Source organism: Dendrobates tinctorius, unplaced genomic scaffold, assembly GCF_039654945.1.
Source record: "Dendrobates tinctorius isolate UK_male_01 unplaced genomic scaffold, ASM3965494v1 ptg000250l, whole genome shotgun sequence".
Taxonomy (NCBI): domain Eukaryota; kingdom Metazoa; phylum Chordata; class Amphibia; order Anura; family Dendrobatidae; genus Dendrobates; species Dendrobates tinctorius.
The window spans coordinates 64,576,487-64,594,319 of NW_027361917.1; the positions used below are offsets into that span (position 1 = coordinate 64,576,487).

Below are 17,833 nucleotides of genomic sequence, written 5' to 3' on the forward strand. Positions count from 1 at the left end.
AGCTGGTAGAGGCTGACTGGGTGACGGGAATTGCTGACTGGATATAAGGCAGCCGACGTCCTTCTGCCTCGCTGGTGATTTCTCTGAGGAATTCTAGGAGACCAGTCTGATTCCTGATCCTCAAAAGCTAAGTTTTCTGCCTTGCTTTTTGCATTTGTGTTTTGGCTTTATTGTGCCTTGCTTTTCTGGATTCTGCAATTCCCTGCAGGGGTGAGATGAATTCCTTTGTGTCTTTTTGCTCTGTCTTCAGAAAATACCTGAGTACTGACATAGTCTTTTTGAAGCCTAGCGTCTTCAGGGCCTTTTTCCCTGTCAGTCTGTTGGCTCTTGTTTTGATAGGGTTTTTGGCGGATTGTAGACAGCAGCTTTTCTATCCTGTCCTATCTAGTTAGCTTGGGCCCCATCATTTGCTCAGGCTATTTTTCTATCTGTGTTAGTGTTTTTTCTTCTTGCTTCACCGTCATTATATGTTGGGGGCTGCCTGTTGCTTTGGGGTCTGCTCTGGGGCAGTTTAGATTTCCCTTTCTGTCTTTAGGCTATGTAGTTCTCCGGCTGTGATCGAGGGGTCTAGGGCACCGTAGGAACCCCCCACGGCTACTGCTAGTTGTGTTGATAGGTTCAGGGGTCTGCAATCCAATAGCTGCCAACTTCTCTGGTTTTCTGGACTTAGCTAGCATTTCTGTTTTTGCCTCCTACGGTGACTCACTCATAACACAATCACCAGCCATACCGCAGATCCTAGGATACTCAATAGCAGGAAATAATTTTTTCGTCTATATCTCTGAGGCCGTAGGGGGAATTTTTTTTTTCTCTCAATGGAGATAAAGCAATTGTCTGATCGTGTGGAGCAGCTCGCTGCGGAAGTGCGGGGAATTTCCGCCTACCTTGCTCATTCACATGCTGCTGAACCAAAGATCCCTACCCCTGATGTGTTTTTTGGGGATGGGTCTAAATTTTTGAATTTCAAAAATAATTGTAAATTATTTTTTGCCTTGAAGCCTAACTCGTCAGGAAGCTCCGCGCAGCAGGCTAAAATTGTCATCTCTTTGCTGCGTGGCGATCCCCAGGATTGGGCGTTTTCTTTGAAACCAGATGATCCTATTCTGACTAATGTGAATGCATTTTTTCAAGCCTTGGGGTTGTTGTATGACGAACCTAATGCTATTGATCAGGCTGAAAAGACCCTGTTGGCATTAAGCCAGGGTCGAGATTCTGCAGAATTGTACTGTCAAAAATTCCAAAAGTGGGCGGTCCTTACTACCTGGAATGATAATGCCTTGGCAGCTCTCTTTCGGAAGGGTTTGTCAGAAACCGTAAAAGATACTATGGTGGGATTTCCTGTTCCCTCTGGTCTTGACGATTCTATGTCATTAGCCATTCAGGTTGATCTGCGTTTACGTGAACGCATGGACTGCACGAGAGGTGTTGCCACCTGTTGAACAAGTGTCTGAACCTATGCAATGTGATAGAGTTTTGTCCAGGGAGCAACGTCAGGAGTTCAGAAGGCGTAATAAGCTGTGTTTTTTTTGTGGAGATGCCTCGCATACTATTTCTGTCTCTCCTAAACGAGAGAAACGTTTTGTACACACGTTTTCTGTGGGTGGTGTTCAACCTAAGTTTCTTCTGGCAATTACTCTGATCTGCTCCCTGTCCAAATTTTCCGCCAAGGCTTTTGTGGATTCGGGAGCAGCCCTGAACCTAATGGACTTGGATTTTGCTAAACGTTGTGGATTTCCTATGACACCTCTGCAGACGCCTATCCCTTTGAGGGGGATTGATGCTACTCCTTTGGCGAAAAAGAAACCTCAGTTTTGGACCCAGGTGGTAATGCGGGTCGCCCCAGACCATCAAGAAAATTGCAGATTTTTGGTGTTGCATAATTTGCATGATACCATTGTTCTGGGGTTTCCCTGGTTGCAAATTCATAATCCAGTTTTGGATTGGAAATCTGTGTCTGTGGTGAGTTGGGGTTGTCGGTGTGCCCTTAGTGAGGCTCCATTTTTTTCCACCTCCCCTCAGTCACATGATGATCCTGACTATTTGGCGGACTTTTATGATGTATTTAGTGAGAATGAGTCTGCGTCTTTGCCTCCTCATAGGAGTTATGACTGTGCAATTGAACTGAGCCCGGGGTATAAATTTTCCAAGGGTCGGCTATTCAATTTATCTGTACACGAGCACGAGGCTATGCAATCCTATATTAAGGAGGCGTCGGAGAAGGGTCATATTAGACCATCCTATTCACAAATTAGGTGCTGGGTTTTTTTTCGTGGCCAAAAAGGATGGTTCATTAAGGCCTTGTATTGATTATCGTGCCCTCAACAAAATTACTATTAAATATCAGTATCCGTTACCCCTGATTTCGGATCTATTCTCCAGAGTTAAAGGTGCTTGCTGGTTTACCAAGCTTGACCTCAGGGGGGTGTATAATCTTATCCGCATTAAGCATGGGGATGAATGGAAGACGGCGTTTAATACTCATGAGGGACATTTTGAGTACCTGGTGATGCCCTTTGGGCTCACTAATGCCCCTTCTGTCTTCCAGTGCTTCATGAACGACATTTTCTGAGACTTTGTGGATAAATTTTTGATTATCTTTCTGGATGATATTTTGATCTTCTCCAAGGATTGGGATTCTCATGTGGAACATGTTCGGACTGTGTTCCGGATCTTGAGGGAGAATTCCCTGTATGTCAAGAGATCGAAATGCCTTTTTGGGGTACAGAGGATTTCATTTTTGGGATTTATTTTGTCTCCGTCAACTACTGAAATGGACCCGGCCAAGGTACAGGCCATTTATGATTGGGTTCAGCCCACTTCTTTGAAGGCCCTCCAGAAGTTTTTTTGGTTTTGCTAATTTTTATTGTAAATTTATAGCAAAATTTTCTAGTATTGCCAAGCCATTGACTGATCTGACTAAGAAGGGTGCTGATGTGTTGAATTGGTCTCCGGAGGCTGTTTCTTCCTTTCAGGAGCTGAAGCGAAAATTCACTTCTGCTCCGGTTTTGCGGCAACCTGATGTCTCACTCCCGTTCCAGGTAGAGGTGGACGCTTCTGAGATTGGTGCAGGAGCTGTTTTGTCCCAAAAGGATCCTGTAACATCTAAAATGAATCCCTGTGCTTTCTTTTCCCGAAAGTTCTCCCCATCTAAACGTAACTATGATGTGGGGAATCGGGAACTGTTAGCCATGAAATGGGCATTTGAGGAGTGGAGACATTGGTTGGAGGGAGCTAAACATCAAGTCGTGGTCCTCACTGACCACAAGAATTTGATTTACCTGGAGTCGGCCAAATGCTTGAACCCTAGACAGGCTAGATGGGCCCTGTTTTTACACGTTTTGATTTTGTGGTCTCTTTTCTTCCTGGCACTAAGAATGTCAAGGCTGACGCTCTTTCTAGGAGCTTCTTGGCTGATTCTCCTGTGGTGACCAAGCCTGCTACCATCTTAGGCGAAGGGGTAGTTCTTTCTGCCATCTCACCCGATTTGAGAAGTGCTCTGGAAGAGTTCCAGGAGGACAAACCTGAGTGTTGTCCCAGTGGAAAGTTGTTTGTTCCTGACCAGTGGAAGAAGAGAGTGATGTCTGAAGTTCATTGCTCTGCATTGGCTGGTCATCCAGGTATTTTTGGTACTAGAGATCTGGTGAGTCGGTCTTTTTGGTGGCCTGCCTTGTCTCGTGATGTCAGGAATTTTGTGCAGTCCTGTGGGACTTGCTCCCGGTCTAAACCTTGTTCTCGCTCTAGTGGGTTGTTGATGCCTTTGCCGGTCCCCAGGAGGCCATGGACCCATATTTCAATGGATTTCATCTCTGATATGCCTGTCTCTCAGAGAATGACTGTTATTTGGGTGATTTGCGATAGGTTCTCTAAGATGGTTCATCTTGTACCACTCCCTAAGTTGCCATCTTCTTCTGAGTTGGTGCCCCTGTTTTTGCAACAGGTGGTTCGCTTGCACGGGATTCCTGAGAACATTGTATCTGACAGAGGAGTTCAGTTTGTGTCTAGATTTTGGAGGACTTTCTGTTCCAAGCTAGGAATTCAGCTGTCCTTCTCCTCTGCGTTTCACCCTCAGACCAATGGGCAGACGGAGAGAACAAACCAGACCTTGGAGTCGTATTTGAGATGTTTTATTTCTGCTGATCAGGATGATTGGGTTTCATTTTTGCCCTTGGCCGAATTTGCTTTAAATAATAGTGCTAGTTCTGCCACTTTGATGTCACCTTTTTTTTTGTAACTTTGGGTTTCATCCTCGATTTTCTTCAGGGCAGGGGGAGCCTTCTGCCTGCCCAGGTGTTGACACTGTGGTGGTGAGAATGCACCAGATCTGGGACCAAGTGGTGGATAAGTTATCTCTCTCCCAGGAAAAGGCCCAGCGGTTTTCCAACCGACATAGGACCATTGGTCCCTGGTTTAAGGTGGGTGATATGGTTTGGTTATCATCAAAAAATATTGCTATGAAGGTAGCTTCTCCTAAGTTTAAGCCTAGATTTATTGGACCTTACAAGATTTTGGAGATCATTAATCCGGTCTCTTTTCGGTTGGCTCTTCCTGTCACATTTAAAATCCATAATGTGTTTCATAAGTCCTTGTTGAAGAGGTTTGTTGAACCAGTTGTTCCTGGAGTGGCACCTCTGGACCCTGTATTGGTTGAAGGTAACATGGAATATGAGGTAAAGAAGATACTGGATTCCCGTCTGGCTAGACGGAGACTCCAGTATTTGGTTAAGTGGAAGGGTTATGGTCAGGAGGATAATTCCTGGGTCTCTGCCTCTGATATTCATGCCAAAATATTGGTGCGTGCCTTTCATCGGGCTCACCCTGATCGCCCTGGTGGCGTGGAAGAGGGTTCGGTGACCCCTCTTCAAGGGGGAGGTACTGTTATGTGTTCATTTTCCCCTTAACCATTGATGTCTGATGAACTCCCTCTTCTGGTGAAGGAAGGTAGTGAGGCTGATTACCAAACACCTGAGCTGGTAGAGGATGACTGGGTGACGGGAATTGCTGACTGGATATAAGGCAGCCGACGCCCTTCTGCCTCGCTGGTGATTTCTCTGAGGAATTCTAGGAGACCAGTCTGATTCCTGCTCCTCAAAAGCTAAGTTTTCTGCCTTGCTTTTTGCATTTGTGTTTTGGTTTTATTGTGCCTTGCTTTTTTGGATTCTGCCATTCCCTGCAGGGGTGAGCTGAATTCCTTTGTGTCTTTTTGCTCTGTCTTCAGAAAATACCTGAGTACTGACATAGTCTTTTTGAAGCCTAGCGTCTTCAGGGCCTTTTTCCCTGTCAGTCTGTTGGCTCTTGTTTTGATAGGGTTTTTGGCGGATTGCAGACAGCAGCTTTTCTATCCTGTCCTATCTAGTTAGCTTGGGCCCCATCATTTGCTCAGTCTATCTTTCTATCTGTGTTAGTGTTTTTTCTTCTTGCGTCAACGTCATTATATGTTGGGGGCTGCCTATTGCTTTGGGGTCTGCTCTGGGGCAGTTTAGATTTCCCTTTCTGTCTTTGGGCTATGTAGTTCTCTGGCTGTGATCGAGGGGTCTAGGGCACCGTAGGAACCCCCCACGGCTACTGCTAGTTGTGTTGATAGGTTCAGGGGTCTGCAATCCGATAGCTGCCAACTTCTCTGGTTTTCTGGACTTAGCTAGCATTTCTGTTTTTGCCTCCTACGGTGACTCACTAATAACAGTAAAGGCTTGTCTCAGTTTTGCCAGAATGCATCTTGATTATCCCCAAAACTTTTGGGAGAATACTCTGTGGACTGACGAGACAAAAGTTGAACTTTTTGGAAGGTGTCTGCTCCATTACATCTGGCGTAGAAGTAACACAGCATTTCAGAAAAGGAACCTACTGTAAAACATGCTGGTGGTAGTGTGTGATGGTCTGAGACTGTCTTGCTGCTTTAGGATGTGGAAGACTTGCTGTGGTAAATGGAACAATGAATTCTGCTGTGTACCAAAAGATCCTGAAGGAGAATGTCCAGCCATCTGTTCGTGGCTTCAAGCTGAAGCGTACTTGGGTTATAAAGCAGTACAATAATCGAAAACACACCAGCAAGTCCACCGCTAAATGGCTTAAGAAAAACAAAATTAAGACTTTGGAGTGGTCTAATCAAAGTCCTGACCTTAGTCCAATTAAAAAGCTGTGGCATGACCTTAAAAATGAGGTTCGTGATCGGAAGCCCTCCATTGTGGCTGACAACAATTCTGAAAAGATGAGTGGGCTAAAATTCCTCTGGAGCATTGTAAAAGACTCATTAACAGTTATTGCAAATGAATGACTGCATTGGTTGCTGCTAAGGGTGGCCCAACCAGTTATCAGGTTTAGGGGGCAATCACTTTTTCACCCACGCCCCTGTAGGTTTGGATTTTTTTTGCCTTAATAATAAAGACCTTCATTTAAAAAACTGAATTTTGTTGTTACTTGTGTCATCTCTGTCTAACATATAAATTTGTTTGGTGATTTGAAACATTTAATTGTGACAAACATGCAAAAGAATAGGAAATCAAGAAGGGGGCAAACACTTTTTCACACAACTGTGTCTTACACTTATCCCAAAAGAAAGAAAAGATGCAACCATTTGCATCAGTCATAGACCAATTTAATAAATTATTATTATCATTAATAATAATAACAATAATAATAATAATCATATTAAAATATATGCTAAAGCTTTATCTAATAGAATCCAAAGAATCATTCCTAATTAAATTAATCTTGAGCAGGTTGGCTTCATGCAGGGGGGGAAACCAAAGACAATGTAATTTAATTAGAATTTTGAATGCCATAATCTAGCGAAACCAAGAAATAATGAAACAGCCATTCTCACAACAGATGCTTAAAAAGTATTCAACCATGCAGACTGGACATTTATAGAACAGAAATTGCTGAAATTTGGTTTCCTTACAATTTTTAATTGGAAAAATACTAGCGTTATGCACTAAATTACACTACAAATTAACATCAAACTTTTCCCTAATCTTTGGGATTAAAAAAGACACCAGATAGAAATATCCTCTCTCACCCGTTCATTTTAGGCCTGTTTCACACTTCAGTTTTTTTACGTCAGTCAAAATCCGTCAGAGTGTAAAAACGGATCCGTTTATAGCTGATTTTTCATGAAATTTAAAGTGACATGACTCTGGAAAAGGAGAGGGAGAGAGGGAGAGAGAGAGAATTTTTTTGTTGTCAGAACGGTATTTGGTGTTAAAATTCTTTAAAGGAAATTCTTTTGGGCATGCTCAGTATAAAAAGGCGGATCCGTTGGCGGATTCCATCAATTAACGGTTGCCAACAGATCCGCCGCCCATAGGCGTCCATTATAATGCATGGCGGACAGCGACGGATCCGTTGCTATCCGCTTTTCTGACGCACACAAAAAACGTTTCATTGTCAGACCACTCAAGACAGCGGACGCCAAAATTTTGACGGATCTGTCAAAAAACGGATGCAATGGATGACCATGCGTCAAAATCCACCACAATGCAAGTCAATGGGGAAAAAAAACGGATCCGCCAAAAAAAATGGCCAATCCATTTTTTTTGCAAAACGACGGATTTTGACTGACGTAAAAAAACTGAAGTGTGAAACAGGCCTTATACTCACAATGGACAATAAGGCAAAAACCTAGCGTTATCCCCTTCACGATCTTTGACGTATATTTACGTCAAAGGTCGTGTCATTGCCTTTGATGTGGGCTTGCAACAGCCGCGGGGGGAGCGGTGTTCTGCCTGCTGCTGTTAACCAGTTAAATCCCGTTGTTGATCACTGATAGCGGGATTTAACATGCGCCGGTCGGAAGTGCGTCATTCATCCCGACCATCAGCACCCCTGTCATGTTATCGTGGGGTACCGATGAGCTGTCATGAGTTGTCATGACAGCCAGGGGTCTGCTGATGCCTGATATTGGAATCCTCCTGTCATAGAATATCGGGATTTTCGCTATACATAGCTGTGCTGAAGCCCTGCTATGTACTTATAGGCGATCTATTGATCGCAGCTTAAAGTGCTAAGACGACTATTTAACACAGGAAAAAGTGAGAAAAATAGCTTTTAAAATATGAAAAAAATAAAAAGAACGCAAAAGTTCAAATCACCCCCTTTTGCCCAATTCAAAATAAAACAATTAAAAAATATACATATTTGTTATTGCTGCATTCGTAAAAGTACGATGTATCAAAATATAAAATAAATTAATCAGATCTGTAAACAGTATATTGTGAAATTTTGAAGTTTTATAGTGAAGTTTTTTTTGCAATCAACACACTTGGAATTTTTTTTCTGCTTTCACATGATAAAATTAATGGTGTCATTAAAAGTACGACTCGTCCTGCAAAAACAAGACCTCATATGGTATGGGGATAGAAAAGATAAAAAGCTATGGATGTTGGAATAAGAGGAGGCAAAAAACGAAAGCACAAAAATGTAAAATCACAAGGTCATGAAGGGGCTAAAAGTCTGAAATGTGGGTAGGTAAAGCATAAAACAGCTGCAGGTTTTTCAGACTAAGTATTATTTGACCTCACTAAACCCACACAATCCAAACATTACTCAGGGGGATTAAAACCTTCAGTCTAAAATCAAACTTCAAAATAAACTTTTCAAAATCTTATTTCATAAATATAAACATAAACACATAAATTTGGCAATGCATAACCCAATTTTATCTCTTAAAAAGATTTTGTTCTTCAATTACCGTACATATATGGTGACCAAAATTAGTCATTCATTATCCTCTTTATATGATCTAAATGTTAAGCAATTATTCAAGAAACTAGAAACTGACATTTCCTTATGAAACGCTACTTCTATTTCTTGGTTTGGTAGAGTCAATATAGTAAAAATGATTCCCAAGGTATATACTAAAAGTCTTACCAATATAAATCTCATGGTCTGGCAGGAAAGTTTGCAGTCAAATAGAGTGCATCCTCACAGTGCGCACTGCATATGCTGAAAGGCTTCTCCGGTGATGGTGCTGGGAGCTGTTGGTCATGTAACCACGAGAATGCGATATGCATATGTCCGGTCACAATCCGACTAGACGGTCACAATCCGACTAGACGGGCACAACCTTGCACAATTCACTTGTAATTGTAAGTGTGGTCAGGATTATGCATATCACATACTTGCAGTCACATAATTGCCTGCGGGGGCGTGGCCTGGACTGCAATGGAGTAAGAGGTGCAGCCCGAGAGCTCCTGATACAGCCTTTCTAAATCAACATCCATCAACCAGGAAAGACCCATCCTGACCAATTCTACATTGAAAGAATACTCAACGGCTATCACAGACCTACTTTGAAACCCCCATTGATTGTAATTCAGGAGAAATTAGAACTGCAAGGCCTGACCTCATTTCTGAGGCCTACTGAGGCCTACTAGGCCTACCGGTCCTATCTCTACCAAGACTGTCCCCTCCAAGATTATCCGTGGACTAATCTATCCCCACAGAATTCCCTGACGGGTGCCTTTCACAGAAGGGCTCATCTGGCCCAGGAAAAACTATTATAGCCCCTGTCTCCCTGTTCCTGTCGGCCCACCTCTCCGGCCCGCACCGCGGCTCCTTCAAGTTACATCGCAGCAAAGAACAGAGAAAGAGGGGCCCCCGGTGCTCCCCGAGAAGGTGCCGGTACTCAAATTTACTCCTACTACTATCCCCGGTAAGAACCGCCGCGGCCGTTTCTTTTATTACATTGCCGCCTCAGCCAAACGAGTTTCCTTCCTACTGCGCATGTGCAACAGCCCCACACCCGGGCTGATAACTCCGAGGCGACAGGGACAATAGCGGCAACCGGAGTACTGTTATTAATTCCTCCACAACCTCCGCTGACTTCGAAAAACCCCGTGGCCCCTACCCGCACTCAAAAACATTTCCTCCTACTAACCGGGACCCCCCACTGACCATCGGGAGTGAGGAGGAAATAAGGAGAATCTGCTGCCACGGCTAGGAGGCTAATTATACAAACCGACGCACAGGCGCATTAGCCACAACCCCGCCTGTCATCCACGTCTGCCGCGGGTAATTGTAATAAAAAGGAGGCTAAAACATTACCGCTCCCAACTCCTTCAGATCCCGGGGGATCCTTCCCTCCTCGCTGGACATCAGTGGAGAGCCACCCGGGTTGTCTGCAGCCTCCAGTATCCCGACATCAGAGCGGAGTTCACCGCTGACTAAGAGATACCTCAGTGCGCAGGCGCGCACACTCCTTACGCCAATTGCGTAGCTTACGTTACCCGGCTGCGCAAAAAACGTAGCTTAGAAAAAAAAAAAAATGAGCCAGAATAAATCAAATAATGTTAAACAAACCAAAATTCCGGCCCCCTCGGCCTCCTTATCCCCTAAAGGGTGTGGAGACAAGGGGGGCAAATCTCATCCGGCCTCGGACAAAGTCAACACGATCAGCCCCACTAGATCCAGGACCCCACATAAAATCGCTCCCAATATGGACACTTCTGTCTCCACAAAAAGAAGGAACCCAGGAGCCCGAAACGAGAGATTCGCACCTCTAATCGACCATAAAGAAGACTCCGATAATGATTCATGGGCCTCATCTCCGAATTCCAGCTCAGCAAAATCCAAACCAAAACTGGACTCCCTTGACAAAGCAAACCTTGACTCTATTGAGCTATATATGACCTCCTTGGCTGAAAAAATAAATAATAATCTCAAAATTACCCTGGAAGCCACCCTCGAATCTCAAATGAAAATCTTCCAATCTACATTTGAATCTTTTAACAAAAAATTAGAAACTCTCGAATCCAGGATTGTCACAGTAGAAAAGAAATCCGAGGAGTCAACTAACGAGAGTCACCAAATCAGAACAGAGATCACCCAATTGAAACACAAGCTGGCAGACCTAGAAGATCGCAGCAGAAGAAACAATATAAAAATAAGAGGGATTCCAGAATCCGTTACCTCTTCCAAACTAGAAGACTATGTCCAAAAAGTCTTCAAAAAAATCGAACCAACTCTCTCAACCCATGATACTATCATTGACAGAATACACAGACTACCAAAACCGGCTCACCTACCTAAAGACACCCCAAGAGACACAATCCTTCGAATCCATTTTTTCCACACCAAAGAACGAATCCAAAATAACATCAGAGATAATGGAGGCTTCCCAGACCCATATTCCCATCTCAAGATCTTCACAGACCTCTCAAAGCACACCATAGAAGGAAGAAAAGCTTTTCAAGATATCACCATCCCCTTGAGAGACAATAATATTCAATACAAATGGGGCTTCCCCCTTAAACTCCTGGTCCTCCACAATGGCAAAACCACAGTCCTTTCCTCCATAGAAGAAGGCCACAGATTTTTTAAATCAATGAACATCAAGCCCAGGAACAGACGAGCTTCATCCCAAGACTTCAAGACTCCGACCTGATCACCCGAGCAGTCTTAACCACCACAAGACTTTTTCCTTTCTTCCTCTTATTTAGTAGGCCACACAGTATTTACCTTTTGGGCCACTAATTTTGTCATCATCATTTAAATTGCAAAGATGGACTGCAGATTCTTTTTTCCTGTCAAGTGCCCTACTTGGCTGGGATGTTGGTTTATTCCTTTTAAAGGTTGTTTTCGGGATTTTCTCCCACGGACTTTCCACCGAGTTAGAGAAGAGTTTGCCTAGGCAACCTTCTCCTGCTGGTCCCCCCCTGAGTTGAGCAGAGTTCGTCGCAGAAATCTGCTCCTGTTGGTCCATATAAGATAATTCTGACCAAATTTGCTACAAATTTGTCTAATTTGTCTTGTTTTTTCCATTATATTGTGTTTCAGTTGCAGCCAATTCAACCTCAACTTTATCTATCCATGCCTAAACTTCTTCGTCAGCCACAACCCAACCGAGTTTAACAGCATCACAGGTATCTTCACAACCACAAAACACCACTCTGACAATGAAAATAAACCTGGCCACGTACAACGTCAGGGGTTTGAACAGCCCTAGGAAGCGCCATGTAATACATTACGAGGCCAACAGGCTGGGCTCCGATGTTGTATGTCTTCAGGAAACGAAATTTAAAAGAGAGGCCCACCCCAACTTTTCCCACAAAAACTTTCCCCACATATATGAATCTTCGGGAGTTAAAAAAAAGGCAGGAGTTCTTACTATGATAAAAAAATTCCATCAACTTTAAATTCATAGAAGAACTAAGAGATGAGAAAGGCCATTACCACATTCTAGTTTGCAATATCAATAACTCAACTGTCACTATTGTGAACGTCTATGTCCCCACCACAGGTCAAATCAGATTCTTAAACAAACTTCTAAAGAAAATCAACCTAATAAAAAAGGGTTCTTTAATATTCGCGGGAGATTTTAACATGGTCCCAAACGGAAAACTGGATTCCTCAGCCCCCAATAGACACAAGGCAGAAACACTAAACAACTGGATATATCACAATGAATTCTTCGACACATTTTGTTCCATAAACACGACTTCAATTGAGTACACTCACTTTTCAGATGTCCATCACACTGCTTCTCGTATTGACCTAATTTTAACCGATGTCTTTTCACTCCCCAAATTTACTTCCATTTCTATCCGCCCTAAAACGATCTCTGATCACGCTCCAGTAGTAGCTACATTCACCCTTGGCCCTGCTACCAACCAACAATTTTTATGGAAGTGTAACTCTTCTTTAATTAATATCCCACATTATAATGCAGAGATTACTACAGCCCTCCTAAATTACTTCAAAGAGAACAATACTGAACTTTCTAACTCTTTTACCCTGTGGAATGCCCACAAAGCTGTTCTAAGAGGCATCCTAATTAGAATATCCTCGAGACACAAAAGGGCAAATAGAGAGAAATTAACAGATCTCCAGAATCAAATCAAAACTAAAGAATCAATGATAACTGACAACACAAATTCGGGTTCAGTTGTACGTTCGGAACTCCTCAAATTACGACAAGAGCTTAAAGCCCTGACATTCTCGTTCCATGACTCAGCAGTTAAAAACAACCGCTTTAGACTATATCAAAATCTAAATCGTCCATCGCGTTACATGACTAACATCTTGAAAAATCATAGACGGAAAAACAGAATCGACACCATTCTTTCCCCTAAAGCTATCCCTCTGTCCCACCCACAAGATATTGCTAACTCCTTTGCCACATTTTACGAAAATCTCTACAATATCAATCAAAACTCACCCCTCCCCCATCCTAATCCTCTAGATATCACTTCTTTTCTGGCCAAAATTAACCTCCCGAAACTAGATGAGGATGACAGATCTTTTCTGTCATCCCCCTTTTCCGAAAAAGAAACTCTAGAAGCCATAAAACACCTCAAATCCTTCAAGGCCCCTGGCCCCGACGGATTTACGAATAATTACTATAAAACTTTTGCCGAAATCCTCACTCCTCACTTGACGAAAATCTTTAACACAGCCTCTACTGTGGGTTACTTCCCTAAGGAAATGCTTGAGGCCACCCTAATCCTTATTCCCAAACCCAATTCAGATACCACTCTTATGAAAAATTTTAGGCCAATTTCGCTAATAAACACAGATATCAAACTTTATGCAAAACTACTATCAAACAGACTGAATTCCATACTCCCCAAACTGATCAATAAAGATCAAATCGGGTTCATAATCAATAGACAATCTACAGACGGCACCAGAAGATTGATCAATCTTATAAAACTCATCAATACACACAAAACCAAATCCGTCATAGCTTCTCTTGACGCCGAAAAGGCTTTCGACAGATTTAATTGGGATTACCTCTTCGCCACCCTACATAAATTCGGCTTTCACCATGAACTAATTACGAGCATTAGAGCATTATACACCGACCCAACGGCCAAAATATATGTTAATAACCACCTTTCAAAAGTTTTCCAAATATCCAACGGCACCAGACAAGGATGCCCACTTTCCCCTCTTCTCTTTGCCCTAGCAATTGAACCCCTAGCTCAATCTATTAGAGACAACCCAGATATCCAAGGCATCAAAGTAGGGGATAAAGAATATAAAATTTGCCTTTTCGCTGACGACATTATTCTCACTTTATCAAACCCAATTAAATCAATTGTTAGAGTCCAAGAACTTCTGCAGAAGTTTTCGGACATCTCCCATTTCAAAATCAACATAACAAAATCCAAAATGCTAGCATTTAATCTGGACAACACTCTAACCAACTCTATTAGTTGCTCATGCCCATGGAGCTGGACTACAGATTACATCACATATTTGGGAATCAAATTCACAAATAAAGTCCCTTCCCTCATACCTCTAAATTTAAAATCCCTCACAGAGTCCATCTCTAAAGACCTAAACACATACGGGGAGAAAAACCTCTCCTGGTGGGGTAAAATTATAATTTTTAAAGCCTATATCCTCCCCAAAATAATCTATTTCTTTAGATCTCTCCCTCTACCCATTTCCACCTCTGCCCTTACCAATCTTCAACTCATGACCAACAATTTCGTTTGGAACGGAAAAAAAGCCAGAATTGCGAAAAATGTTTTATATGGCAACAGGAGATTTGGAGGAGCTGGCCTTCCAAATATTTCGGCCTACTACTCCGCATTCCTTGTCAAAAACAGTCTCCACTGGTGGTCAACCGTGGATCCTCCGGCATGGGCCGACATTGAAAAGGCTCTAAACAACAACAGATCTCCTTCTTTTCTCGTTCTGGAATCCATCCTTCTTAAAAAGGTTCTCTCCACTACTCATCCAATCTTTCAAGCTACCCTGGAAGCTTGGAGACTCCTAGCTAAACAAAAAAGTAGCGTCAAGAATACTGCCCCATTAGGGTCTCTATCTCTCGTTGTTATAGCGTCTCTTTTTGAGTCAGATCTACCCTCAATCTGGTCTGACCACAGTATCAAAAAATTCAGAGACATTTACGGACACAACCACATCTATCCCTTTAGCGATTTGAAAAATAAGTTCAATATCCCATCATCATCATTTCTTGACTATATTCAACTAAAAGAAATAGCAACCAAACTTAAAAAGAAAGACGCAAAACCCTCTGAGCCTTTCTCCAATCTCATTAATAACATAAACCACTGCCTTTTCTGGAAGATTTCATATATTTATATGTGGCTCAATAAGTGCCACGAATTTACCAAAACAAATAATATAATCAAGTGGGAGACGGAACTTGGGATAAATCCAGGAATAGAGGACTGGGAACAGGCATGCTCCTCCTCCATGTCCGCCACGTTATCCATGTCTCTCTTGGAAACCCACCAGAAAATTATTTCACGTTGGTACTACACACCAGCCAGACTAGCCAAGATATACCCTGAGATCTCCCCATTGTGCTGGAGAGGATGTGGACATCACGGGAATCTTTTTCACATATTTTGGCACTGCCCAGTGATCAAACCTCTCTGGAGAAATATTTCTCTCCTAATAAACTCCCTTCTTCAAAAACCCATCACCCTCTCTCCCCAATTGGCCTTGTTTTCTATTACCTCACAAGAATCACTCCAAACACTTTCACCTCTAATAATTCTCATCCTCCTTATTACCAAAAGCTCCATAGCTTTTAATTGGAAAAGACAGGATATTCCAACAATTGAAGATATAAAGGAAAAAATCTCCTTACACAAATCTTTCGAACTAAAACTAGCCACTATTAATGATAATATTAGCCTCTTCACTCATAAATGGCACAGATGGATTACATTATTTCCTACAAGCTAATTTTATAGCAATTGCTGCACTGATATTTTGTTGTTTGTTCTTTGCTCCAGAGACAATCTGGCTTGTATTAAACATATTATTATAGCATGGTTATGGTTATAAAATAACCTAGTCAATTATATCTCACAAATATTGTTATATTAATAAAAACCTGTTCGGACCAACTGGTCCTTCCCCCCTTTCTTCCCTTCCCTCCCCATTCCTCCCACCCTCCCCCTGAGACCTTCCTCACTATTGTAAAACTCTCAATAAAATTGGTTTGAAAACATAATTGCCTGCTCCTGGCGCTGGAGGAATCACATGGAATGACTGCAGACTTTTTTGCCAAACTTGGACAACCCCTTTATTAGTAATAAAGCCTAAGAACATGGGATGCCTGGGTCTCCCAGATTTTGAAAAATACAGACTTTCCACTCAGCCAGAGTTATGGAGTGGTGCACGCTTCCACACAAAAAAATTCTGGGTAGATTACCTCACTCAACAAAAAAATAAACCACAATTTATGTTTAAGTCCCCCTAACACACTTAAATACTTAGAAATTAATTGTTTTATAAAAGCAACACTTTTCTGGCTTAATACAAATAGAAAACATAACCTAATCCCCCAACATGTATAAATATACCCCTCTTATATACTTGATTCAAACTAAATACAGAACCTTAAAAAACAAAATTAGAATACTAGATGTGTAAATTCCCTATGAAACAACTGATAAATAACAATGAGGTTCTTACCATAACGAAAATAATAGATCTATTTGCTGATCTTGGATTAAATAACCAAGAGTTTCAAGTTCTTAAGGATATACAGTAACTACATTTTACATACTAGATTTGTCAGGTTCAACAAGAGATGAGAGGATCAATCCGCAGAGGATTAGAGTTAGAGTCTAATTCAGTTAAAATCGCAGTTTCACACAAATTCAAAAATTTTCAAATTCAATTTGTGGCTCATGAAAATAAAACCTTGCCTAGCATAATTTCTCACACTGCTGAAGCATCAGAGAGCAGGCTTATGTAATTTTGCAATGTGCTGGTCTCTCCATAATGCCCTGCAGCTATAACATGTAGCGGATTATCTTACCTTGTACAGTGGTGGTCAGTACCTGGGCCATCGCAGATCAGCGGTTCCTAATGCAGCAGTTTGTACAGCAGTCGTTTTCCATCTCCAGAGTCACTGGGTAAGTCTTACTCTTCTGTAGAGTGTGAGTTATTATGGTCAGCAGGGTCCTCTCTCCAGTAGAGTTTAAGCTCTTATATTCAGTGGGGTCCTCTCTCTATTTTGCCAGTAATGTTTAAGCTCTCATGGTCAGCAGGGTTCTTTCTCTCTCACTCCTCTCCCTCACGTGTACTTTCCAAGCATTTACAAGCTTTCCAGTATTGAGATTTGCGTGGATTTAGTTGCCGCAATTTTAGTTTTGGGGGAAAATTCTGTGAAGTCGGTGAATTTGAATGTCAAAACATCCACTCATCTCTAGGTTAAACCATTCCTAATACCCTATAAGAATAAAAAAAGAAAGCAATGTCAAAACTACCAGTATATAACATTCTATGAGTGAAGAAGAAATTATTTCTTACATTAAAAAATGGGAAATAGAACTAAATATTTGATTCGCGCCAGACGAAATTTAAGCCATATAAAAAAAACATTCATATTCAACATGAACAAAATATCAAGAACTTAACGATAAAATTATTTCTAGATGGTACAAAACCCCAGATACACTATACAAAATTGAAAAATCCTACTCTTCAACATGCGGGTGATGTAACCAAGATCTAGGAACCCCATCACACATTTGGTTCTTACAGTATTTTTGGACTATAAGACACACTTTTTCCCAAAAAATGTGGGTGGAAAATGGGGGTATGTCTTATTGTCCGAATGTAGCTTACCAGGGGAGGGGCGACATCACAGCAGCTAAGATCTAAATCTGCACAAGAGCCGCTAACGGTGGCCATTTTGCTGAGGCCCACTGCCGGTAAATCAATGTACAGAGCAGGGACTCAACTTCAGCCTCACCACCAATACTTTCTTGAAGCCTAGGGCCTGCAGCCTTGCACCGCCAGGACACCCATTCCTGCCAGTCCAGGAATGCAGCATCTCCCCACTCCTGTTGCTGTAGGCTTCCTGCAGCAGCGACCCTGCCTCCTGTGTTCCACCGCCGCT

The 17,833-nt window shown here is 42.2% G+C and overlaps 1 long non-coding RNA gene across 1 annotated transcript in view; it reads right to left on the bottom strand.

The window, feature by feature from the left end:
* LOC141063595 (uncharacterized) overlaps positions 1-17,833 on the bottom strand; it is a 1,081,275-nt gene that overhangs the window by 979,282 nt on the left and 84,160 nt on the right. The window contains exon 2 of the long non-coding RNA XR_012224903.1: positions 16,748-17,161. This is a non-coding gene — a long non-coding RNA (uncharacterized lncRNA). The remainder of the gene's footprint in view (positions 1-16,747; positions 17,162-17,833) is intronic.